Raw genomic sequence first — 23151 nt, 5'->3', positions numbered from 1 at the left:
AAGTTCAATGTCCCAAAAGAGGCAGATAATAAGCAGACTTTGTTTCTAATCGTTTTGCTGGGCAGTTCCTCTTTTGTGTACTTTATACAAGTTCATTTTTCCTTGAAGAAAATTTCTTTTATAAAAAAACTTATATGTACTGGTTTATTTTTCTGGTGACAGTTTGATGCTAAAAAAATAAGTCTGAGTTTTCCATTTTTCCAAAGAGTTGTCAGAGATACAGAGTTGTATATGTTTTGTCCTTACAATCCCACCCAATTTGCCGTGTCATTTCAGCTTTTAACCTTTCAAAGGCGTTCGTTGAAACGAATAGACTGTCTAAAGGGAAGACTAGCTGGTGTTAGAATTTAACCAGCTCTCTCTGCTGCTGTAGATTGCTGTTCGGGTGAGCAGAGAAGGCACTTAGAAGCCCATGGATTGGGCGCAGGACCTTATGATCCACGGGCACTCTTAGATAGAATAGGTAAACTGAGTCATCAGTGATGCTAGAGGGTGGGGCTCTTGGCCTAGTTGCAGTGACTGGAGGGAATCTTCAATGTCAACCCATCATTTCCAGCTCACACATACCGTTTCCAACATATGACCTTGGTTCTTGAAACTCATTCCCATTTCTTTGACTCATAACTCACATTGTCCCTTACTTGGAAGCCCTTCCTTCTTCCCGTCCTGTAAGGGCATTTCATTCCCTTCAAGTAGCCTTTTGTGATCACATGGCTCTCACCGGCCTCGATCTTCTCCAAGTTTCTGTAAAACCTGTGTCGCAGATCGCAATCCAGCGTATACTCTCTCTATCTTGATGGTAAATGTATTGAAATCGATGACTTTCGTTCATTACAGAACTTTTGAGCTAGAAGGAATCTTACAGTAAAGACACAGGGACAAATGCCATCATACTACTGAAGGGTAAAGACCAATACAAAATCACATAAAAATAGTGACAGATAAAGCAGACGGTCCGCAGAGAATTGGGCCACAATGTGCCCGTTTTATAGTGGATCATTGTATTTAAGCCTTGCCTGACTTCACAGTCTGAGGCACTGACTTCTACACCAAGTGTCTAGGTCAAACCAAAAGACTATCAAATTACTCCTCTTGAAAGAGTGAAAATGTAAAAACTGAGCTTGAGTTCACAAAGAAAGCAAAGGATTAATTAACAACAACAACAACGGCAACAACAACGGTTTGTACGACTGGACGAAAAGACAGCTGTGAAGAGCAGAATACCTGCCTTTTGTGTTTCTAGTGTCAGGATTCGAGTGTACTGCTAGGTCTAGTATCGGGCTTGTGACCTGACTTCTGTAGGGGAAGAGATGAGGGCAATCCAATCCCAAGACCATATGAAGACAGAAAGCAGAAGGAACATGGGCTGGGTGACTGATGATGTCCACAGTGTAAATGATTTTATTTCAACTTAATTTATTGTACTCTCCTACCTCATGAATAAGAGACATTCTCAGATTCTTTAAAACTGTTTTGTCCAATGGCATGTTTTTTCTTATGGTCTAAATGCCTGTATTTCTGTGGTGATTCAGGACTGACTTGCGTTAGGGCCGACGGAAGTTTCATTTGATGCCCACGTAAAATTATGGATCGAGTTGTTTAAACACGGGTTGGATGACGTAGCAGACAGGGATTTGAGGTTTAACTGTGAAATGAAAGCTCTCCTGGCCATTGATAGCCCTGTATTCTGACGTACGCAAAGAACTCTGCTGTTTACATTGAGCAGAGCGAGACACCCGTAAATAAAAATATTTGAAATCTTGAAAACTCTTGTTGGTCATGTAAAATGTTGTTTAAGAATCTTTTATCAAATTATTCAGTAGACCCACATAAATCCACATAGGCAGAAAATCTAATATGAGTGACTATTTCTAGAAAAGGTCCTTTAGAAAATGCCTGCTTAGCATTGGGTGGAGGTGGTGGGAAGGCACCAGAGAAGACTTGTGCTTTCCGGCACCTGCTCTGGTTCTAAACTGTGGTCTGGTCCTAGACAAGTAATTGCTTCATCTGTAACAACTTTTGAGGGTTTCTCCAGTTCTAGAAAACTCTACTTTTGTAAACTAGGAGATTTTTTTCCTCCTTCTTATGCTCGATATAAGACATAAAACATTTCTACAAATGAGGACCTGAATACTATGCATTTCTGGAAAACCCTGGAAACGTACACCTGGAATTGGTCTGGACTCAACTGCATCACCTCTTAAAACACATTTCGAATTAAATTTCAGACCATTTGATCAGAAGCCTTTTTTCTAAAATTCTGTGACACTCCTTAATAGCAAGTTGTCATAGCCTTCCCATAGCAGAATTTTTACAAAAGAATCCATATCCTAAGGGATTAGAATATGTGAGAGCTTTTCTTAGCACTACCTGAGAACTGACTCTATTTTTCATCCTCCGGGAAGCTGCATTTGACAGCTAATGGATCTGTTTTGTTCTAAAACTACCATCTGCTCCTCGGCACTTTTAATGGTTCTTCTCATCACCATTATGTGTGAGATGTATAAATATATATTCATAATTATTCATTTCTAAGAAAAAGGCAAAAACACAATTATACTTAGACTTCGAAGAGGTAATATTTACACAAATATACTCGCGACTCCTTGTTATACACACACACACACACATTTGATATTGCTGAAAACTCAAAGAACATTTTATAATTACACCAGATTTGCAGACCATGCTGGAGGTGAGAGCAGGAGTAACGGCTTCCAAACACGAGTCTGCTAATTCCAGGAGTACCTACGCGGCAGCTGTGTGCCCTCTTCTCGGGGCCGTGTCTCTGCTGCACTGGTCTCCCTTCTAGTCTGAGACATGCCAGTGCCATCATGGTACCTGCTGGCATTTGAATTCCCGGTTCTGATTTGTGTGTCTGACCCTTTTTTCAACCCGTGGGCCAACTCTGACATGGCCATATGCTGGTTCAAACTGGGTTTTTGTCATTTTCAGCAAAAAAGTTCCTGACTGATGTATAAAATAGCAAACTAGAGTGGCCCTCTGTTCTGGTTTATTCCTTACTCTCCAGTTAACTAGGTAAACTAGCCCATGGTATGAGTTCACCAGGTGCCAATAATGTCTTATTCCTCCCAGGCAACATAGATGTCTCTGAAACCCTACCTCGGGAAGCATTTGCCTTCACCTGGGGAACTCAGGGTGGTCAGCAGTAAGGTGACTTTGGCCACGGTCAGGAGATGTTCTATTGCTCTTCAGTGAATCTGGAATATGAACAGTACCTGGCACAGCTTTATACCAGGATCACCTTGGTGAAAAGAGAGTTTGTTTTCCTCTTTCTGTAGCTGAGAGCGAGTCTTGGTAGACTCCTGGTCTCAGGTGGGAGAGGAGCTCCTGAAGCCAGCTGGGCAGAAGGCATCACAGACAAGGAGACCTAGGCTGAGCTGGAGGAGAGTAGTTCTAGGAAGGCCTCAGTAGGTGAAGGCCTGCGGTATAATCCTGGGGACTGCTGCTGGGATTGGAATCAAAGGGGCCCCGGAGGGTGATGATGATGGGGAACATTCCAGAGGAGGCAATGGCCTGTTGAAAGGCTGAGAGGGGAGGGGGCCTAGCACAGTGGACCCGGGAGGGAGGGTTGATAATTCGTGAAGCACATGAATAGGAATTTAATGTAGGAAGCATGTGATATAGGATTTGAACTCAACAGAGGCTCTACCATAGGTTTGCAAACAAAGGAGTAGGGTCATCTGCATGAGGTTTGTGTTAGCTCGTTCTCCAGGCTTTGTGTGGGAAATCTGCTGGAGCAGAGGAAGGCCAAGCGCAGAGCCCTAGACAGGCACTGTTGCCAAAACTGCAGGAACATATTGGGAGGGACCGGCTAAAAGGACACGAAGTGATGACTTTCTGTTAGGAAAAGAGACGTGAGGAGAGGGAGGGATTACAGTTGATTCTAAGCTGTGAGCCACACGAACCAAGAGGAGGGCGCCATTCATGCAACCCTTTGAAGATGGGAACAGCGGAGGGGGAGAAGGGAAACAACACTGACTGTTTAAGAAGAAAGGCGCAAGTGATACTTTGAAACCTGGTGATTCTTCTAAGATGAGAATTCCGAAAAGAACGATTTTTTTCCCACTCAGAGACAATTAGATCAAACCACTGGACAGTAAGAGGATCCATTCCATCTGGACTCACTGTAGGAAACATCTCAACTACTCAACTTAGGTAACTCATTAAGGAAACCTGCTTAGAGGGTTTTTTTTTTCAGCCAAGAGATTTATATGCCTATTATTTTCATTCTCGTTCTTTCTTCAGGAGAGGGGTATTATTTGAAAAACTAAACAAATGATGAATAATAATTGGGAATAACTGTGCAAGTAAGACCTGAGCTGAATTCTTTTTATAACATATTCTCATACTCTGCAGAAATACTTCTAAGTTTTAAGCAGGGGAGACAAATGTGAAGTCCTAGTGTCTGGTTTTTGTGAGTTAAGAGTTAGCTGTGAGTGTATGAGAGCCATCAACCACAGGTGTGATACTCCAGAAACGCTCTTGCCCTGTGCCCTCTAGTATTTGAATGGGAGCAGCCATGTTGCGCATCATGTGACCCCGCCCCCCAGCCACGCCCATGGGAACCTGGTCAGTGAGCAGACTCAAGGTCCGCCAATCTGTGGCCAGAAATCTAGGAAGAGGTTTGGCAAACAACAACAACAACAACAACAACAACAAAAACAAAAACAAAAAACACCTCTTCAGAGATGATAGTAAACTAATCAGATTCTTTCTCTTAGAAATTTCCGTCCTTAGCAATTCAAAGAGCCCCATCTAGAACAGTACTCTCTCCATCACTCTAGAGTTCACTTGCACCTTTCTGTACTCTTCTGCCAATTAGCCAAAAGCTCCTATAATTACTTGACCTCCTAACGAAGTAAGTCAGATCCCTAGACCAGGATCACCAGCAGTTTCACCAGTGTGGACCGAAGAGCCTCCCCAGAGTCTGACAACTAGAGGCTGGAGCCAGGTTCGTGGAGCTCCTACCGCCATCTCCACAACCTCAACTACAGTTGCCTGCTTCGGGGCACACAAAAAAGGATGACCATGACATCTCCCCATCCATTACCACGGTATATTTAAGACACCTTGTCTCCTGAGTGTGGCCAGCATCAGTCCCTGCATCAGCGCCACCATCCTCCTAAGTGTCACCAGGGAGAAAGTCTCTGATACATCTAGTTCAAAAGAAGAACTCACGGTTGTCCTGCAGCCTTTTTATGTAGGAGTATAAAGGGGCCTGCTGCCATCGGCCGATCACCCGAGAACCAACTTCTCTGATGGATCGGTCCACAGACAGCTCTTTCCAATTATCACAGGTATAATTTACTGGCCTTGCTGTCGGGTCAGAGCCATCAGCTTTTCCCTCAGAAGCAGAAAGCCCTGCGATGGTCACCTTCTGTCTAGCTTTTCAACCATGAAAGGATCTATTTCAACTATCTTCACGGGCCTGATGGGTGATTTGCCTGGGTTTGCACTAAGCGGCAGGTCTCCGATGCTGCCGTATTAAAGAAAGAACCCCTTCATCTGGCCCGCTGGGAGTGCAAAGTGTCGTTCTTGATTCAGATGTTCGCCTTTCCACAATTGCAGTCAGTCCCTGTGTGCTGTGTGGTTGTGACAGTTACAAGATGGAATCCCTGCAGAGCGGCTCCGAGATTTGTCAGGAAATAGCCTTCACACACACCCTGTTCGGCTGACCAGGGCGAGCTACAGAAATTTCAATGGACAAGCCATCCCTATCTTTAGTGACTAAATTATTAAAAGTGCAGAACGCAAATCAAAACCACAATGAGATAGATACCGCTTTGCACCCATCTGGGTGGCAATTTTAAAAAAGAAAATTAAAAAAAACCAAAAACCCAAGTGTTGGCAAGGGTGTGGGGAAATTAGAACGCCGGTTTATTGCGGGTGGGAATGGGAAATGGCTCGGCCAGTGTGGAAGGCAGCTAGGCAGCTCCTCAGGGAGTTAAACATAGAGTTATGGTACCACGTGCAGCCCCGCTCACAGGCACCTACTGAAAAACATGGGAAGCAGAGACTCAGACGGCTATTTCTGCACCACTGTTCACAGCAGCCTTATTCTCAATTGCTAAAAGGTGGATCAACCCACACCCATCGATAGACCAACAGATAAACAAGATGTGGTCTCTACACACAATGGACTATTTTTCAGCCTTCAAGAGGAGTGAAATTCTGGCACATGCTCCAACGTGGAACCTTGAAAACTTTATGCTAAGTGAAATGAGCCAGTCACAGAATGACGAGTGTTATAGGGTCCCAGCTCTACGCGGTACCTAGAATAGGGAAATTTAAAGAGAAAATAGAACAGAGGGTGCCAGAGGCTGAAACGAAAGATGAGTGGGGGATTATTGTTTAATGGCTATGGGGTTTCTGTGAAGGATGATGAGAAAGCTCTGGTCATGGACAGTGGTTGTGGTCGTACACTCGTGAATTCCCTTAATGCTACTGAATCGTACGCTTAAAAATGGTTGAAAGGGTAAGAAGAAATATATGGAAAGGTACATTTCTTCTGTTCAGGTCCTTACCAAGGGCAGAGGCAGCTAGCTCAGTTCCATGTACCATCTTCTGCTCAGGGTTTGGAAAAGAAGCCACACCCTATGTGTCCCCTTGTCACACAGAAGACTAGAAGCTCTGACTCTGGGAGGCAGCTTTCACTGGACCATGCCGGCAGGTTTGCAGCAGCCTTGTTAATATTCTCTGCAATTCCAACTGTCTTCTTAGATTTTTCCAAGGTCAATCACATACATGTCCATTTATTTGCCTGCCATTCTGGGCAAGCGAGTTCTGCTGGGGAATGTGCCTTCTCTTCTCCCTGAGAAACCCTATTAAAATGAATAAAACATGGGCCTGAGCAATTCAGCCTTCCCAGCTGGTTCTCACCAGCTTATAGTATGTCTTTTGTTTCCTTCTACCCTTGACAAGCACGATGGCTTTGCTCTCATGCTGACTTTTATTCCTGTGAAGTTGAGGATAACAGGCCTTCTGTCGGTCCCATCTAATATAGGCTCGAGTGATTCGCAGTGTCATGCTACCCAGGACTACATGTGTGTCCTCATATTGTCCTAATGCACATGGATAGCCCTTCACAATTGCACTGCAAAATTCCAGAAGGGATAACTGGGCAGCACTGGGACACATCCGTTGCTGAAACATGAAGCCCTATTTCTACTTCTGGATGAGTGAGGCCCATGGTCTTGGAGGACTACTCTTGGTAACTCAGCGCTAGCTGTGGTTTCTGCAATCAACAAACGCCTGGACAGCGTAGCTATTTTGACAAAAGAAAAGCATCGGCGTTCTATCTCTAGAAAGAAGTAACTGTCAGATTTCTGGGTAGGCACCAAATGCTCAAAAAGTCCTGTTTGAACTGTATTTATAAATTAGAAGGGAAAACACGTATGCCCCAGGAAGCATCAGGCTAACTCCATTTGTCATCTCAGTCGAGAAGATTCGGAACAAATGACAATGCTTGGGAATAAGTGTTATAATATAATGAGGATGCAGCAGTGGCAGGCTGTGGAGAACAGAGCAGCGGCAGAGGCAGGACAGGTCCGTTGCTTTTTACCCCGGTTCTTCCAAGGGACTTCTTCCCCTTTGGCAGATATTAGTAAAGCAAAAACGAACTGCCCTAAATTCGAGTGCATTTTCCCCCCTTCCTACTCACTTCCGATTTTCCACTGGGCCGCTCCATAATCTGACGGCAGGATTCTGACAGGTTGGCATCTGCCAGTGTTTGGTGTTGGGTAGTTCTGATGTGACACTGGCTTCCCTTACTGGAACCATTTTTATCCAGGATGAATAGAAGTGCTTCGGGGTACAGCTTTGCTTCAAAGTCCAACAAAGTCAGAGCCAACCTTGAGCACTCGATCTCCTTAGCTGGCCATCAGCTCGGTTATTATATAACAATTACCCAGTGTCATCGGTCCTGACAGGAATGTGAAATCCATTAAGCCATTCCATGAAATTGGGGTAAAGCTGGGTGAAATGATACCAGACTAACAGGTCTAATGAAAAGAACACGTTGTTCCTCAAGACTTCTACGAAAAACGTATTGAAGGCAACATGTGGCGGAGTCTGTTACGCGGGCTTTTTCTTGGGAGGCGGGGAGATGTGTGCTTGGTTATATCCCTCATTTCCAAAGCACGTTTCTTTGCTTCACAGGTTAGGACAGCCCTGAGCCACTCCATTCTGGGTTCCAAGGCCTTTTGCCCCATGGAAGAATAAGATGCTTCCTAGAAATCGATATAGATTTTCCGTTTGTGTAACCAGAATTCAAATAAAATAATTAAAGCCTCTAAAAGCTTAGTCTGAGGTGAGAAATGCAAAAGAGGGGGTCTGCCTTCTAAGAATAAGCAGGTTTTGCTTCCCCTCTGAGAAGCACCCTGTGTTGGGATGTGATGCATGCAGTAAAGGGAACGGTGGGCACGCCGTGGGTAATGCATGCTCTATGACCGTCCACTCCCTCAACCCTGCTCAGAGGAGTCCACAGCATTTTTGGATTCCTCCTCCATGCGGGGATCCCTGGCAGCTGGGGGTGAGCACCCAGCTGCAGATCTTGCCTTTCCCTGGAAACCGTGCTGTGGTGTGGTGAGCCATACGCATCAGCACTACCCCCGCCATGACCCTCTCATACGCGAGGTGAGATACCGTGCACCTGGGAATGTTTGAAAGCCAGGCTCAGATAGCCAGGCTGACTCTTCTGGATGTTTAGGCCAGAGAATTTGGCCCACGATACACAGAGTACTTAATCTTGAAATCACTGAAACTTTCCGTGGGTTTATAATATGGTTGCATTACTTTCACGTTGGCCAATTGCCCACTTGGCCCCCTTCCATTAAATTTCGAAGGAAGGGCTGAAAGGCAGTGCAGTCATGTGTACAGGTACAGTAGGTGTTAATATCCAAAAGAAGAGTCATGTAAATTTATCCTGCTCATATACGCTTCAAAGGATATACTTGGCTTAGTATCAGATGGCTATTTTGTCCACAGTATTTTTGTCAAGATTTCTAACACATTTATTCATCCTCTCGTCACTGGGCCAAAACTGGTCTTCTAAATCCTGAAAGCCAGTTCTTTTACTGCCCTACACACATACACACACAGAGCCATATGCTCAGATTAAGCTCTGAGACTTCACATTTCACATTAAATAAGAGTCCTTTTATTTATTTTTTTTATTTTTAATTTTTTTTAAGTAGGCACCACACCCAGCGTGGAGCCCAACACGGGGCTTGAACTCATGACCCTGAGACCAAGACCTGAGCTGAGATCAAGAGTTGGACACTCACCCAACCAAGCCACCCAGGTGCCCCAACAAGAGTCCTCTTATTAAAGTGCCTCTTGGATTCTTGTGATACCTGGGCTCCCTGGAAAAAGGGAAGAATCTCTAAATATCTTGCTGCACACGGTATCTGAACTAAACTCTTTCTTTCAATAGCTTTAAGGAGTTCTAACACCTCGTTTTAACCTGCAAATGCACATGCTGTCTGCAATACCATTCTCTTGTCTGGAAGGAAGGAAGGGAGGAAGGGAGGAAGGGAGGAAGGGAGGAAGGGAGGAAGGAAGGAAGGAAGGAAGGAAGGAAGGAAGGGAGGAAGGAAGGAAATGCCAATCTTGCCTTCCATCTAAAAGGCTAAGTGGAACAGTCTTTCTTAAAATTTCTTAATCATCTAGTATCTCTCTAACGTTTTTTCCTATAAAAAGCAAATGAATATAGAAATAGTTTCCTCCCTTGGTTCTCCACAAATGGAGGGACTGTGCTCATAAGTTATATTTAGTTGCCCGAAACTGAAGATACTAATAGCTCGCGTTTGCAGAGGGCTATGATGTGCCAGGTGCTCTGCGTTTCCCGCATTCATTCTCGCATGAACCCGATGAAGAGGGCAGCGAAAGAACAGCTCACATTTATGGAAGGCTGACTCTGTACTGAAGACGTTCACAAAATATCTCATTTAATCCTCATACCCAGATTGTGGTTTGTTATGGAATAAACCGAGGCTCGGAGAACTGAAGACGCCCCATTCGTAAACAGCAACCTAGGGCTCCAAGCCAAATTTGCCTGACTCCGGAGCCCCAGTCTGTCTTCCTTCAGGTGATCTGACCTCCTGCCAAGCCGGGGCGCTGGGAGGCACGTTACTGTCAATGCATTCAGCTCCCCCCAATGGGGCAGCCGGTCGTGTGGCGGTTAATGAGACTTATAGAGCCAGCGAAGAGGTGGTACCAGGAGAACCTGCCAGGAAGGGGCGCCTGGGTGGCTCAGTCGTTAAGCGTCTGCCTTTGGCTCAGGGCCTGATCCCAGGGTCCTGGGATCGAGCCCCATATTGGGCTCCCTGCTCCGCTGCGAGCCTGCTTCTTCCTCTCCCACTCCCCCTGCTTGTGTTCCCTCTCTCGCTGGCTGTCTCTCTCTCTGTGTGTCAAATAAATAAAATCTTAAAAAAAAAAAAAAAGGAGAACCTGCCAGGAGGGGCAAGTTAATATTTGGAGGGGTCACAAGCTGCCGCTCTCAAACTTTGGGGCTCAGTAGAATCCGGGAACTTGTTTAAAAGGTAGGTTCCCCGGCCTCACCCCTAGGTTCCTGGCCAATGACTGCTCACCACTCATTCTTTTGCAAACAGCCGACAACTCTACTAATTCATACTTTAATAGATTGGGATGATGACGTTTCCGGTCTTAATGGTTTCTGTTGTGCACGGCAGCTTCCTCAGGTATCTTGCCCTGCAGGAACTCACAATCTGGCATGATGAAGGAGGCCTTTGTGCTTGTAGGAATATGGCAGGAAGGCAGGCACGTATGTTGAGATATTAGTAGACCTAGTGTCTACTGTAGCATGGGACACAGAATGGAGCACGTAATCTGGAAGGTGGGAATGTTCAATAAATAGACCTTACTCAGCAGTGGGAGTTAACTGTGAAGATGTTTCTGTGAGGGAGAGGACAGGATTTGGTCTTCCCCAAGCAATGCTATGTTGGTGTCTGTGGGGGTCCTTCTAGCTGTCTTTATATTGGCCTTTCAAATCGACCTCTAAGAAAATCTGTCTTTTAACTTTTAAAGCCTTTATTTATTTAGAGAGCGTGAGCTGGGGGAGGGGAAGAAGGAGAGGGAGAGAGTGAGCCTGAAGCAGACTCTGTGCGAGCCCGATGTGGGTCTCAATCTCAGCACCCCCAGATCATGATCTGAGCCGAAATCAAGAGTCAGTTGCTTAACTGACTGAGCCACCCAGGTGACCCCATGTCTTTTAACTTTTAAACATATTCCTTTAAACATAGTTATTAAGACCTGAAAATTTTACATCGAGTGGCTGAACATCAGATTTGCCATCCTGCAATCGCTTCGACATTATTTCGATCTCATGTTCCTCACTCTGTTGCATTTCCCTTCCCCGTGCGCTCGTGCCCTACAGTTTGTTAGGAAAGCTGGGAAAAGTTAAAAAAAAAATAATAATGGAACAATTTATTGTGAGGTAGCAGCAAAGAATTCATAACTAGGAAATGTTCTTTTTTTAAAAAAAGATTTTATGTATTTGAGAGAGAGAGAGAGAGCAAGTACGAGCAGGGGGAGGGGCAGAGTGAAAGAGAGAAGCAGGCACCCCACTGTGCAGGGAGTCCCAATGCAGGACTCAATCCCAAGACCCCGGGATCATGACCTGAGCCAAAGACAGACACTTCACCGACTGAGCCACCCAGGTGCCCTGGAAATGTTCTTCTATATTTTAAATTAATCCTTCAACATATAAAATCCATCATCACCTCATATATGGGTTTGCCGACTGATAAACAGGTGGCCCCTGATAAAATAAACAGGTGGCCCTTGACCACGAATAAGGCAGTGTTCTCTAGAAAGGATATTAGTTTTGTTTATGAATATCATGTGTTCCAAGAATGTATAATATTATAGCGCCAGTGTATGCTGTATAGAGGGGGGGGGGAAATGGGGATGGCTTTAATACTACATCTGTGACTAGTTAGTTATGGTAACCTTCAGGTATTTGGTGGTTTCAGCAAAAGGTCTGATGCACATTCCAGGCATCCAGAACTATAGGGAAGACTGTAAAAATGTTTAGACAAAGAACGAATACACTGACTAGTTTGACAAAACCAGAAAGTGCATGCAGTCCCAGCTGACTTCAGAACAGTTCTCTGTTCAGCCTCTGAGGGCAGAAATGTGCGCTAGGTTCCCAGGTGGGACAGAGGCGCTAATGATAGTACCTGTAGGAATGGGGAGTCTTGCAGGGCCTTATCGGCAAAGCCTGGGGAAAAATGAACCAAGTTCTCAGGGGACGGTGGGAGACAAAAGAAACATTGCAGCCGCTATCCTGGAGCTTGCTAACAGTCTAGCCAAATGAGACACTGAGTTCGGACTTTTATTGTTACTTTTTAACCATTGCTGATGAAAAGCTGACTTGCGCTAATGATTTACTTTCTTTTCTCTGAATTATGTTTCATGTCTCTTGGTCGCCTTCCTACAAACTCCTAATTACTCCCTTTGTCCTCTCTTATTTGTATGTTTCATATTGTTTGCTTTTAGAAAATTTAATTTCTGGTGGATTAAACCAAAGAGACAAATAGCATGCCAACCGCTTGATATATCTATCTATCTATTATCTATCTATCTATCTATCTATCTATCTATCTATCTATCTATCACCCAGGGACTTGCAAGGCTAATAAACAGAGTTTGAGGACAGCTGTTTTTAAGGCAGAACACAGAAAAAGCAAAAGTAAAACTCAAAACAGATTTACGATAAACAGACAAATAATTCAAGGAAACCTAGTCATTTTCTGAAAGTGCTGGCCGTTTTCCTTTGGTAACCTTTGACCCTCAGCTGAGTGTTTTGACCCTATTCGTACGGTGAGGATTTATAACTCAGTATTTGTATGGTGTGAGTTTAAGTGATTATTTTTCGCTTCAGAGATATTCACCAATTCAGTTCAATAGACAATTCTTTCATCCAGCCGCCAAAGGTACAGTGCTAGGTTGTGGTAAACTGAAGGACTGATTTGTACCCGGGTCTTAATTTAAAAGGGTGACCGGGTGACAACATGGAGAGGTCAGCGCCATTGAAAGCCAAGTGTAAAGTTACTCACAGTTCCCCTAGAAACATGAGGCATGGCACACCATGCAGGGCCATGGTGGGGGGGGGGGGTCACAAGTGTCCATTGGGAGACAGAAGGAGCACGGGGAAAGCAGAGATTACAGCCTGTATTGGGGTCTCTGTGTAAAAGGCAAGGCAGGGCTAGGGAAACAGCTGAGGATGGGCTGGTCTGAATAACTAGTGGGCTTCGGGGTGATCAGGTGGTCCCAAGCCAGGGGACATACTGGCTTGGTGTGTGACGGGCAGGTAGGAGGTGGTTTAGAGGATGGGCTCTTCGTCACAGGGGAGCTGTGGCCGTTAGGTCGGCCTTGTACTGTAACTGATGGATGCCAGAGAGACAAACACGATCTCAGGAAAACACAGTTGGGACGGGGGTGAACAACCCCTTGCACTGGAACTCAGAATCTAGGAGCTGAACTAAACACATGATGGATACAGCAAAGGCAGGGTGGACCCTCACACATCGTAGCCGCTTAAGCAGAATGCTGTAGGAGCCTCAGAGAGGCAAACACGCGAAGTCATAGAAAGCTCTCTTCTATGGAAGATTTCCATTCTTTGCAACACTCAACTAGAATCACTTCTTCAAAATCATACCAGCCCGGTAACAGATGTTACCCTTATATACATGGGAGGACACAAGTCAAGGCCTAGCCAAGCTCCTGGCGTGGAAGAAACATTAAATGAAAGGTAGTTCCCACTCGTCCCTCGCAACGTGGTGTCATTTCTGTATTGCTAGCCATCGCCGACTTAATAAAAGGCCAATTTGTCATTCTCGCCCCAAGTAGAAGTTTTATTTTTTTTCTTTCTTGCAGTTAATGTTGGTAACCAACTTGTTTCATTGTTGTTCACATAATTCCCATTTTTTAAATGAGAAGTCACTCAGGGTTAAAGAAAATGCTGGAGTCCTTTTTGGTTGATTCCTGATTAGCTGGTGAGTGAGGGCAAGAGAGGCAGCTCGGGGGCACCTGGGTGGCTCAGTCGTTAAGCATCTGCCTTCCCAGGGTCCTGGGATCGAGCCCCGCATCGGGTTCCCTGCTCTGCTGGGAGCCTGCTTCTTCCTCTCCCACTCCCCCTGCTTGTGTTCCATCTCTCACTGGCTCTCTCTCTCTGTCAGATAAATAAATAAAATCTTAAAAAAAAAAGAGAGAGAGAGAGGCAGCTCGGGGGTGCCCATGTCTGGACCATTCCAGTGCCAGCCACACCACTGCCTTCTTGAGGCCACATGTGCCTCTCCCTTGTACCAGTGGGATCCCAGCCAGCCACTGTCATTTCCAGGAGGACAGGAAAACAGGATTTTCCTAACGAATCTGGCAAAAAAATTGCAGACTGCAGGCAGGGGGATGCTTGGAATGTTCTGTCAACCACTAGTAAACAGCACCCCTTCGCTAGGGTGGTGACAGGGCTTGGGAGAGAGGCAGAGAGGCTGTTTCCCATTAATGAATAGCCTTATGGAGGAAAAGGCTGACAAAGAGGTAGCAAAAAATTAAAAATGATTTTTCTCATGCAAACACCATGCAGATTCACTCTCCTTAGAGTGAAGGTATAGGATTAAAAAAATATTTGTTATTCTTCTCTTAATCCCCAGGATTATAAATTTTCTGTCTGGGCTGGTGCCAAATCGTCTAAGTCAGCAGTTAACAGACACCTCTTGCATTTTATTCCCCGGGGACGTTGCTCTGCTGCCCCTCGCCGCACATAATGATGTTGATGACCACTGTTTTTCGAATGTTTATCATGTGCCAATCATTCCGTTAGGCTTCTGGCACACTGTTTCTATTTCTTGTGCTCTATCCCTGCTTCTCAAGCCTCCCTGTGTGTAAGAATCATCTGGACACTTACCGGACATTTACTTAAAGTATAAATTCCTGGGTTTCAACTGTAGTAATTAGAAATTCCAATTATGTCCAATGTGGATCAGGGTCCAGCACCTGGCTCTTAGGCAAGCCCCCAGTTAATCCTAAATGAGGTGGTCCATGGAACACACTTTGAGAAACAGAGTTCTAGTTCATGGTTAAAAATAATTATGCAGACTGGCCTCTGAATTAAGATATACCATGTCACTATTTCAAATATAAGGTTTACTGGCACCCCTGGACATCAAATCCTTTCCAGTGTTTGTATAATTATTATCGTATGACTTTTAGAACAAGTCAACGAGAAGGACTTCAAGGTTTTATCAAGGACATTAATCTTTAAAAAAATGAGAACTGGTAGTGTTTTTCAGACTAAGAAAAACATCAAAGAATATCTAAGTCAGCTAAAGGAAACCTTATAGTAGGTCATCACAAAAGAGCCCCAAAGCAAGGAGAGAGGGGGGTTATTTTAGGTCCTTGAAAAGGCAGAGAATTTAAGAAACAACGGTTTTGTCTTTTTTTTCCGTAAGAGGCCAGTAAGCATTCTTTCTCTGGTCATCGCACATCTGCCCTGATGACTCAATAATCCGAGTTCCTTCCTGAGTCTGTGAAATCCCTTCTCCAGGACTCAGAAAAAGGCGGGGACATTCGGGCACCCAGGGTTGGATCCTGGCACACATTCCCTGGCCAGCGCTGGATTTCTAACGGCATCACATGCTCTAAGTTGGTTTAAATCATTTTTTATATTACACATCATGGAAGCAGCAGATAGATATTTTCCCCTGTGTTTAAACCTCCCCAAATCAAGTAGGTAGGAGGAAGGGACTGAAGTCGCAGGAAAGCGGGGTGGGTGGTGATGAGCAGAAGGAATGCGATTCTTCCTACAGTCAAAATGAAACTGACTCAGGAGGTGTCTGAGTTACAAAGTCCTGACTTATGAAAAAAAATTCTTTTTTTTCTAAAAACTTAACCATCAACATATGCATACATGCATATGTTTATTGTATATAGAACACACGGGACTACCTGAGGCTATAGAGCTGGGTTCTCCTGTGCCACGTTCATGGTCTCGTGGCTGGGTACTGCTCAGCAGTGTGGCAAACTGGCCCCATGGACCGACCATACCAACTTTTATCCTCATTTGGGGAAGCACTGCCCTCCCCTTTGCCTCTGTCTTTTCACATTATAATTCAGACAATCACCCACTCATACTCATGCATCTTTTTAACCTTACTTCCTTCATCACTATTCGATTCTCAAATCTTCAGAAAAATCTCCCACCTTTCCCCTTGCTCCCCAGCTCCTCCACCACCTGCTATCCTGTTTTCATTCTTTTTGTTCATTTCCAATGGCCTTAGTCATGGCTGGAAAGCAGTAGCGTGGGGCTAGTGATGTAGCAGTGCTAGAGAAGGAGGGAAGCCACACAGTTTGAAATGAGTTTGTCACGATAAAGAGCCAGGGCTCCGGAACCACAAAATCTTCGAAACTGCAAAGTCATCTTCAGAATCTGCAGTAGCTCAATATCATTAGCTTCCTCTAATTAAATCTGCCTTTACCAACCTTTCTGCTGAAACACAATTTCTCATTAGACTTCATTTGGGTGGGTTTAGCTTAGCTCCTAGCATTGCTTCAGTGCTTTTTGTTTGTTTCTTTGTTTGTTTCCTACTGCAACCATACAGCATTTCAGTTACATTGTAAAACTTCGGTGGGGATGACCCAGAAACCCAACAATATAACATTGTTCTAACCAGCTTGCTGGCTGATAAATGATCTAGCGGGAACATTTGGCTGCACGTGTGTCTGCAGAGTGCCCGGGCGCATCTAGGTATTCCACAAGAAGAAAAAAGTTATTTGGGGCGCCTGGGTGGTACAGTGGTTAGGCGTCTGCCTTCAGCTCAGGGAGTGATCCCGGCAATCTGGGTTCGAGCCCCACATCAGGCTTTTCCGCTGTGAGCCTGCTTCTTCTTCTCCCACTCCCCCTGCTTGTGTTCCCTCTCTCGCTGGCTGTCTCTCTCTGTCAAATAAATAAAATCTTTAAAAAAAAAAAAGAAGAAAAAGTTATTTCATTGAGTTGACAAATTGAGGACAAATGGGAATTGTATGTCATTGAAACTCTCTGTCCCTGAAAGACACGTTTATGGCAAGAAGTAACGGCACCACTGCATAGGACTATGATTTTCCACAAAAGCCTCTGCGATTCTTTTTCTTTTTTTTTTTTTTTCTCTTCTTACTCCCTCAGCCTGGAGATGATACCCTTTGCCTCTGCCTAGACACCACCCCAGCTGTCCTGCCGGGTGCCCCCCACAAAGCCTTCCCTGGCAGCTTCAGCCCACAGAACACTGTTAGTACAAGTACCAATGGTAGGAGCTGCCAGCTTTCCTAGGACGAGAGCACTATCCTTATCCCCATTTTGTCCGAGAGGAAATTGGGGTGGACGGAAGTCAAGTAACACATCTAGAAAGTGACGGAGCACCCCAAATCGGGATCCATGCCTTCCTCGAGCACCTGATCATGCTGTCCTGTCCTCCCTGTCTCCCCCATGTGGTTGCCTTGGACGCACTCTAGATAATGTACCACACAGCATTGGATTATATTGTTTCTCTTCTCTTCTCCAGCACTAGCTGGAGTGTTTGGCTTTTTTGCTCTCTTAGCTTGTATACTCCTCGTGGTTAGTGTTCAGAGCAAGGGTCTTTGGCCAGATTCTGCAACTTCTATCTGTGTGCCTCCCGGAGCCCCAGTGTCCAGTGCACCCCCCCCCCCATAGGACTGTGGTGAGGATAACAAGAAAATAATGCATATGAAGGGTTCAGACTGGGGTCATCCGTGGTGAGAGTGCAAACAACTTTATGTAATACTGGTGTTGTGGCAGTGAGTACAACCCTAAATTCATAGTATGACTAAGAGGTTTTCTAAAAATTCATTCTGCAGGGATTCCAGTCTGCTCTGCCACCCATGTTTGGCCCTGCGGACTCGACTTAGTCAACACCTTCTCCCTCTCCCCAGCTCATCAGCAAAATTGAACACTTTATGTCTCTTCTCCACCTTCCAGAGTACAAGGACTTTTGCCCTTGAATGGACCTGGCAGCAGTCTAATCACTGCTGCCAGGGAAACATGGAGTGGGCTAGGAGTAACTGTTCATTCTAGTCTGAACTCTCCCACTGACCTCCTCCTCCTCTTGTCTGTAGGCAAATCCCACTCCCAGCCTTAGTTTCCCCATCTGTCACAAGAGAGGAGAGACTGACCTCTAAAGTCTCCTCGAGCCTATAGCTAAGACTCTTAGAGGTCTTTTTTTAAACAAGGAAATCCCAAGCACTAAGCTGTGGTCATGGGCACTGTTTTCTGCTCCTCACGCCTTTCACGATTGTGTTTTTGTGAAAGAGTGTGTGTGTATGGGTGTTTGTGTGTGTGTTTTATGTGTCTTTGTGTATGTGTGTATATGCGTGTGTTTGCATGATACTGTATATGAGCGTGTTGGTGTGCACCTGCGCGTGACTGCATATGGGTGTGTTGGTGTGCATCTGCGTGTGATTGTACACGAATGCGTGTGCATCTGTATATGAGTATTTTTTGTGTATGTGTGTGTGTGGACATTAGCCCAGGGTCGAAACTGTCCAAGCCCAAGGGACAGGAAAAGAGAGAAGGGTATCCAGCTCACCTGTGCCTTTGGGGTGACCCACCCAGGCAGGGGCCGGACGAGGCGAGTGAGCTAGGCTCCCCACCCCACCCGGGTGCCGCCCTCCGGCGGGGAGAGCCGGAGCTCGGAGGCTGCGGAGCCGGCGGGGCGGGGCGGGGCGGAGGGCGGGGCGAGGCGGGCGGTGGGCGGGGATCCGGGCGGGGCGAGGCCGAGCGGTGGGTGGGGCGGGCGGCGGCGGCTCCGGGCATGCTCGGCCGTGGCGGCAGCGAGCGGGGCGGGTCGCGCTGGTCCCCGGCCGGCCGGAGCGGCGGCGGCGGCGCGGGCAGCATGAGGGAGCCGCTCGGTAAGTCCCTACGTCTTTCGCCCCTCCTGACTCCCGCCGTCCATTTGGCCCGCTTCCCTGGCGCTACGCGGGCCTCGCCCCCAGCCTCCCGCGCTCGCCCCCAACTTCTCCAGCCCGGACGTTGCTCCGGTGCGAGCCTCCCCCAGCTTTAGGGGATGTCCGCACCCCCGCCCCGGGCGTCCCGCACGGTGCACAGCCCGGCCGCCGCGGGCCCCACGCCCGCAACCTCGGGGTGAGGGAGCGCCCGCTTTGCGGGGAGGGGGCGTCCCCACCCCTCAGGTGCCCAGCCCGGGTGTGGGACTCCGGGGTCCGGCGCCGAGGGCCGCGGCTGGCGTTAGCGCTCGCGTGGCCCCTTGCGCGGGGAGGGCCCGGGACGGCGGGGGTCGCTGTCTCTCCTCTCGCCGTCCTCCCCGCCAGCCGGGCTCCAGCCAGCCCCCTCTTTCTCCTGCGCGCCCCGACTTCGCGGACATCACCCCAGGAACTGACAGCCGCTGCTCAGAGTCCCCGAGGTCCCCGGTTCCCACGGTGGCCACCCTCCCCCCCACCCCCGGCAGTCCGGACGTTGAGAGCTCGCCGCCGCGCCCCGCGCTCCCTGCTTGGGTCTCCGCCGGGCCTTGCGCGCCCGGTTCTGCGGGGTCAGGAGCGGGGATTAGGGCGCTAATCGCCGCTGCTTCCCAGCAAGTGCCTGGGGCGGCCCGCCGCCCCCCCCCCCCCCACGCCCCGCCGGCCGCTGTTGGTTAAGCAAAAAAAAAAAAAGAAAAAAAAAAAAGAAAAAAAAGAAAGAAAGAGAAGGAAAGAAAGAAAAAAAAGGAGAGAGAAAAGGGTGGGAGAAAGGAAAGAGCCCCGCCTGAGAGTGCTGTTAAATCTCGTTAATCAGCTCGTTTATGGGATCTGGAGCCTGCCTGCCTGCCGGCCTGCCCCGATCTCCGCACTCCGATCTCCTGAGCGCCCCCCCCCCCGCGTCCCCCGTCGCCATCAGATCACCCTAGAATGCGAGGGTTTGCCTAGATGCCCTGGCCACAGTGGGGGTTCAGCACCTACAGCTTAAAGCTCCCTTCTTTCTCCTTGTCACTGGAGGTAGCGCCCAGCGCCTCGGATTCTTCTAGGGGTTTGAAAAAGAAGCTGTGATTTAACTACTGGAGAAAAAAAATTAAAAAACGAGAACTCTACACCAGAGCAACCTGGTCATGCCCTGTTCCTTGCTCATCCACACTCTCTAGGAGCAGAGGACTTTGGGGAATTAGCTCAGGCGCGTCATTCTCCTCTCCACCCCCATACCCTGCCACCCTCACTCCCATCCCCTGCATCTCCTCCCTCTACCCCCATGTTCGCTTGTCCCTCCCTTAGTCTAGTTGCCTGGCCTGTCTTGGGGAGAGGGATGAAGTAGTGTGGACCATACAATTGAGAGGTTTTCCCCATATCCTCATGTCTTCCTTCTCTGGCTTTTTGTCTTTTCAGGTTTGCAAAGAAATTTGATTTGAGATGAGGGATTTGGGTTAAGGGTTGGAAGATGGGGTGTGGGGCGGGGGGGTGAAGGGAGGATTCCTGGGAGCAGAGCGACATAGAATTCAGGCAGCCAGAAATACTTAGACAAAAATGGCAGACTCAGTGTTCAAACCTGAGTGGTCACAGGCTAAACTTCAGGAAAACAGTGCCTAATGTCAGGAAGTTTTAGAATTGAAGATAACTGGATTAAGACCATGCAGCAAGACCAGTGTGTATAGAAATCACATGCAAATTCTATTTTAGGGGACTTGTGATGGTTTGCATGTGAAATTGGGAATTCAGGAAATTCATTTGGTTTCCCATCGTGTTGCGTGGGTTTGAACGTAATATATTTACCTTGATAGTAGGTGTCTCAATCTTGGCCACCCGCTGAACAGCGGTCCTGAAGGTGCCTAACTATTACTCTGGGCAAACAGCATGTAGCAAACAGTTTCACTCCCCCAAGAGTGGGTGAGCAAATATTTGTTGAAGGAGGCCTTAATCTGCTGGGCCTTCCTCCTGGCAAACTTCACCCCCATGCTGCGGAGAATGGAAGGTCAGGCCCTTGGCAGGCCCAAGAGATTTAAGGGGATTGGGTGGGTGGAGAAAGTCGGTGCCAGAAAAAAAAAAAAGAAAGAAAAAAGAGAGAGAAAGAGAATTTTGTCTTTCTACCTCCTTGGAATATAAAAGTGCCCGAGTGTTCTCGTGCTCTGGAGGTCTTGACAAGCTCATCAGAGTTATCTAATGGCCCATCTGAGTAGTCACAGACTCCAGAGGCATATGGCTTATCGTTCAATAGCTATAAAATGTAACTGGAGATTGGAGGTACATAAGGAGAATAAATAAGGACTAGTTTTTCAGTTAAAAAAAAAAACAAATCTGAAAAGATCCTTGGAGTATAATTTTTTTTAAGTGCAGTTTAAAAATAAACCAGAAATGCTATCAGTAAAGAAAGCCCAGAAGTCTGTGGTTCCGCCAAGTTCTCATTGTCCCCGTTGGAGAGCCCTCTACTTCGTGAGGACAGTAAACACCAACCCTGCTGTAGGAGTCCAGAGTTTCTCCTTTAATGAGCTTGGCGGGACTTCACGCTAATTAATCTAGGGAGAGTGTAGAACACAGAGCGTTGGATTTGAAACAATTGTTCTGTTGTGGTTTTTATTTTGATAAGCAAAGACTGTCTCTCTGAAATCCTATTTCAGGCCTATTGCTGAACCCATTACTGCAGTTTATTTGGTTTTTTAACAGATGTTGTTTTTCACCTTTTGGATGGCAAGGGTTATCTCACTCATTAAAACCTTGCTATTGTGCTTTGTTTCAAGAGCCTATTGAGTTAAGGAATGCTGAGGGACACTCACTTGCTGGGGCCAGCAGCCCAGGGAGGCGAGGTCAGTCTCCAGTACTTTTTTGATACAGCCTTTAAATGCTAAAAGTCATTGAAAAACTATAGGAACCACCCTGATGTTAAAACCTCAAGTATCTGGATTTAAATTGATGGTATCTTGTTTAAAATTTGGATTATGACCTTACTTTCTTTAGATGCATTTTCCAAAAACTTTCTGTAGATAGTATAGTTGGGAACAGCCAGGCCAAACTGGTAAAGCTTAATTATGAGACCACAAAATATCCTTGTAATTTGCTGCTTATTGGTGACCTCTCTGTAGCTTACCTCTAAGCTTGTTTCTTCTGTATGTAAATGAAATAATTCATTATGAACAGACACCAAGATATATTTCAAAGAAGAAAAAAAGGGGAGAGACAGAAAGCAACTGTAGGTGTATACAGAGAATAGTAGGAGAAACGGAAACCAAACTGTTGGTGGGGGTTTTCTCTTGGCACAGCGGGGTTACAGGGAACTTTGACTTTTTACTGAAACACTGAATTTTGCAGTGTTTACTGCTAGAATAACTTTACATGACTTCTGCAATTAGAAAATAATGTACAAGTTATGGGAAATAGTTTAAACTTCAACATTTTTATAAGATCCCGGTTTTTTTATCCTAAAGATATTTTACAAGTAAACTAGTGTGTTCTACGTTCAATAGACCATTTCAGAAATCTTTACATGTGGAGTTTGACTTAACATCATGGTAGTGGGATTACATTCTAATCTGTTGTAAGTTTTACAGTTATTTTTGCAAATAGCCAAAAATTCCAGAAGATTTAAAAAATCTTATCCAATTTCACTCCTTTTCTTAATGACTGCTAATCTTTCAGAAATGTTAATGAGGTACTTAGGGTCTCATAAAAAGGGGGTGAGGTCACCAAAGCAAAAATTGTGTGGCAGACTTTAGAAGTGAAAGAGATGATAGGAGTGTGTGTGTGTGTGTGTGTGTGTGTGTGTGTGTTTGTGTTCACACAAGTCTTGGGGGGAAAGACAAAAAGTTAAAAGAGATAATATTTATGAAAAAAATAAAGTGCGTAACATTTGCTACTTTCTTTCTCTTTCTCTGTGTTTTGGAATCAATGCCTTAACACTGACCCAACCCAGCAAGATTAGCATTCCAGGATCCTTTTGATCTCAGACCCAAGTTTTCCACCTCTCCGCCCCCCCCCCCCCCGCCTTTTTTTTTTTTTTTTTTTTGGTCACCTTAAAGAAACTTAACTCAGTGATATTTGCTCTACTAAAATTATTACTTCACAGATTAAATATGCTTTTTATGTTTGGGAGATTTTAACAACCTGGGGGCTCTGGCAAGAGCTGGCCATCACACTGCTGTGCGATGG

General features: G+C 46.1%; 1 protein-coding gene across 1 annotated transcript in view; it reads left to right on the top strand.

Moving 5' to 3' along the window:
* The first annotated feature begins 18818 nt into the window (after nt 1–18818).
* The window catches only part of JCAD (junctional cadherin 5 associated), a 39731-nt gene continuing 35398 nt past the window's right edge, over nt 18819–23151 (top strand). The window contains exon 1 of the mRNA XM_045812817.2: nt 18819–18942. The gene's annotated coding sequence lies outside the window, so the exon portion shown is untranslated. The remainder of the gene's footprint in view (nt 18943–23151) is intronic.

Source organism: Ursus americanus, chromosome 31 (assembly GCF_024610735.1).
Source record: "Ursus americanus isolate L20-20 chromosome 31, mUrsAme1.1.p, whole genome shotgun sequence".
Lineage (NCBI taxonomy): Eukaryota > Metazoa > Chordata > Mammalia > Carnivora > Ursidae > Ursus > Ursus americanus.
The sequence above is the reverse complement of the archived record's forward strand: the minus strand, read 5'-3'. Positions and strand labels throughout refer to the sequence as shown.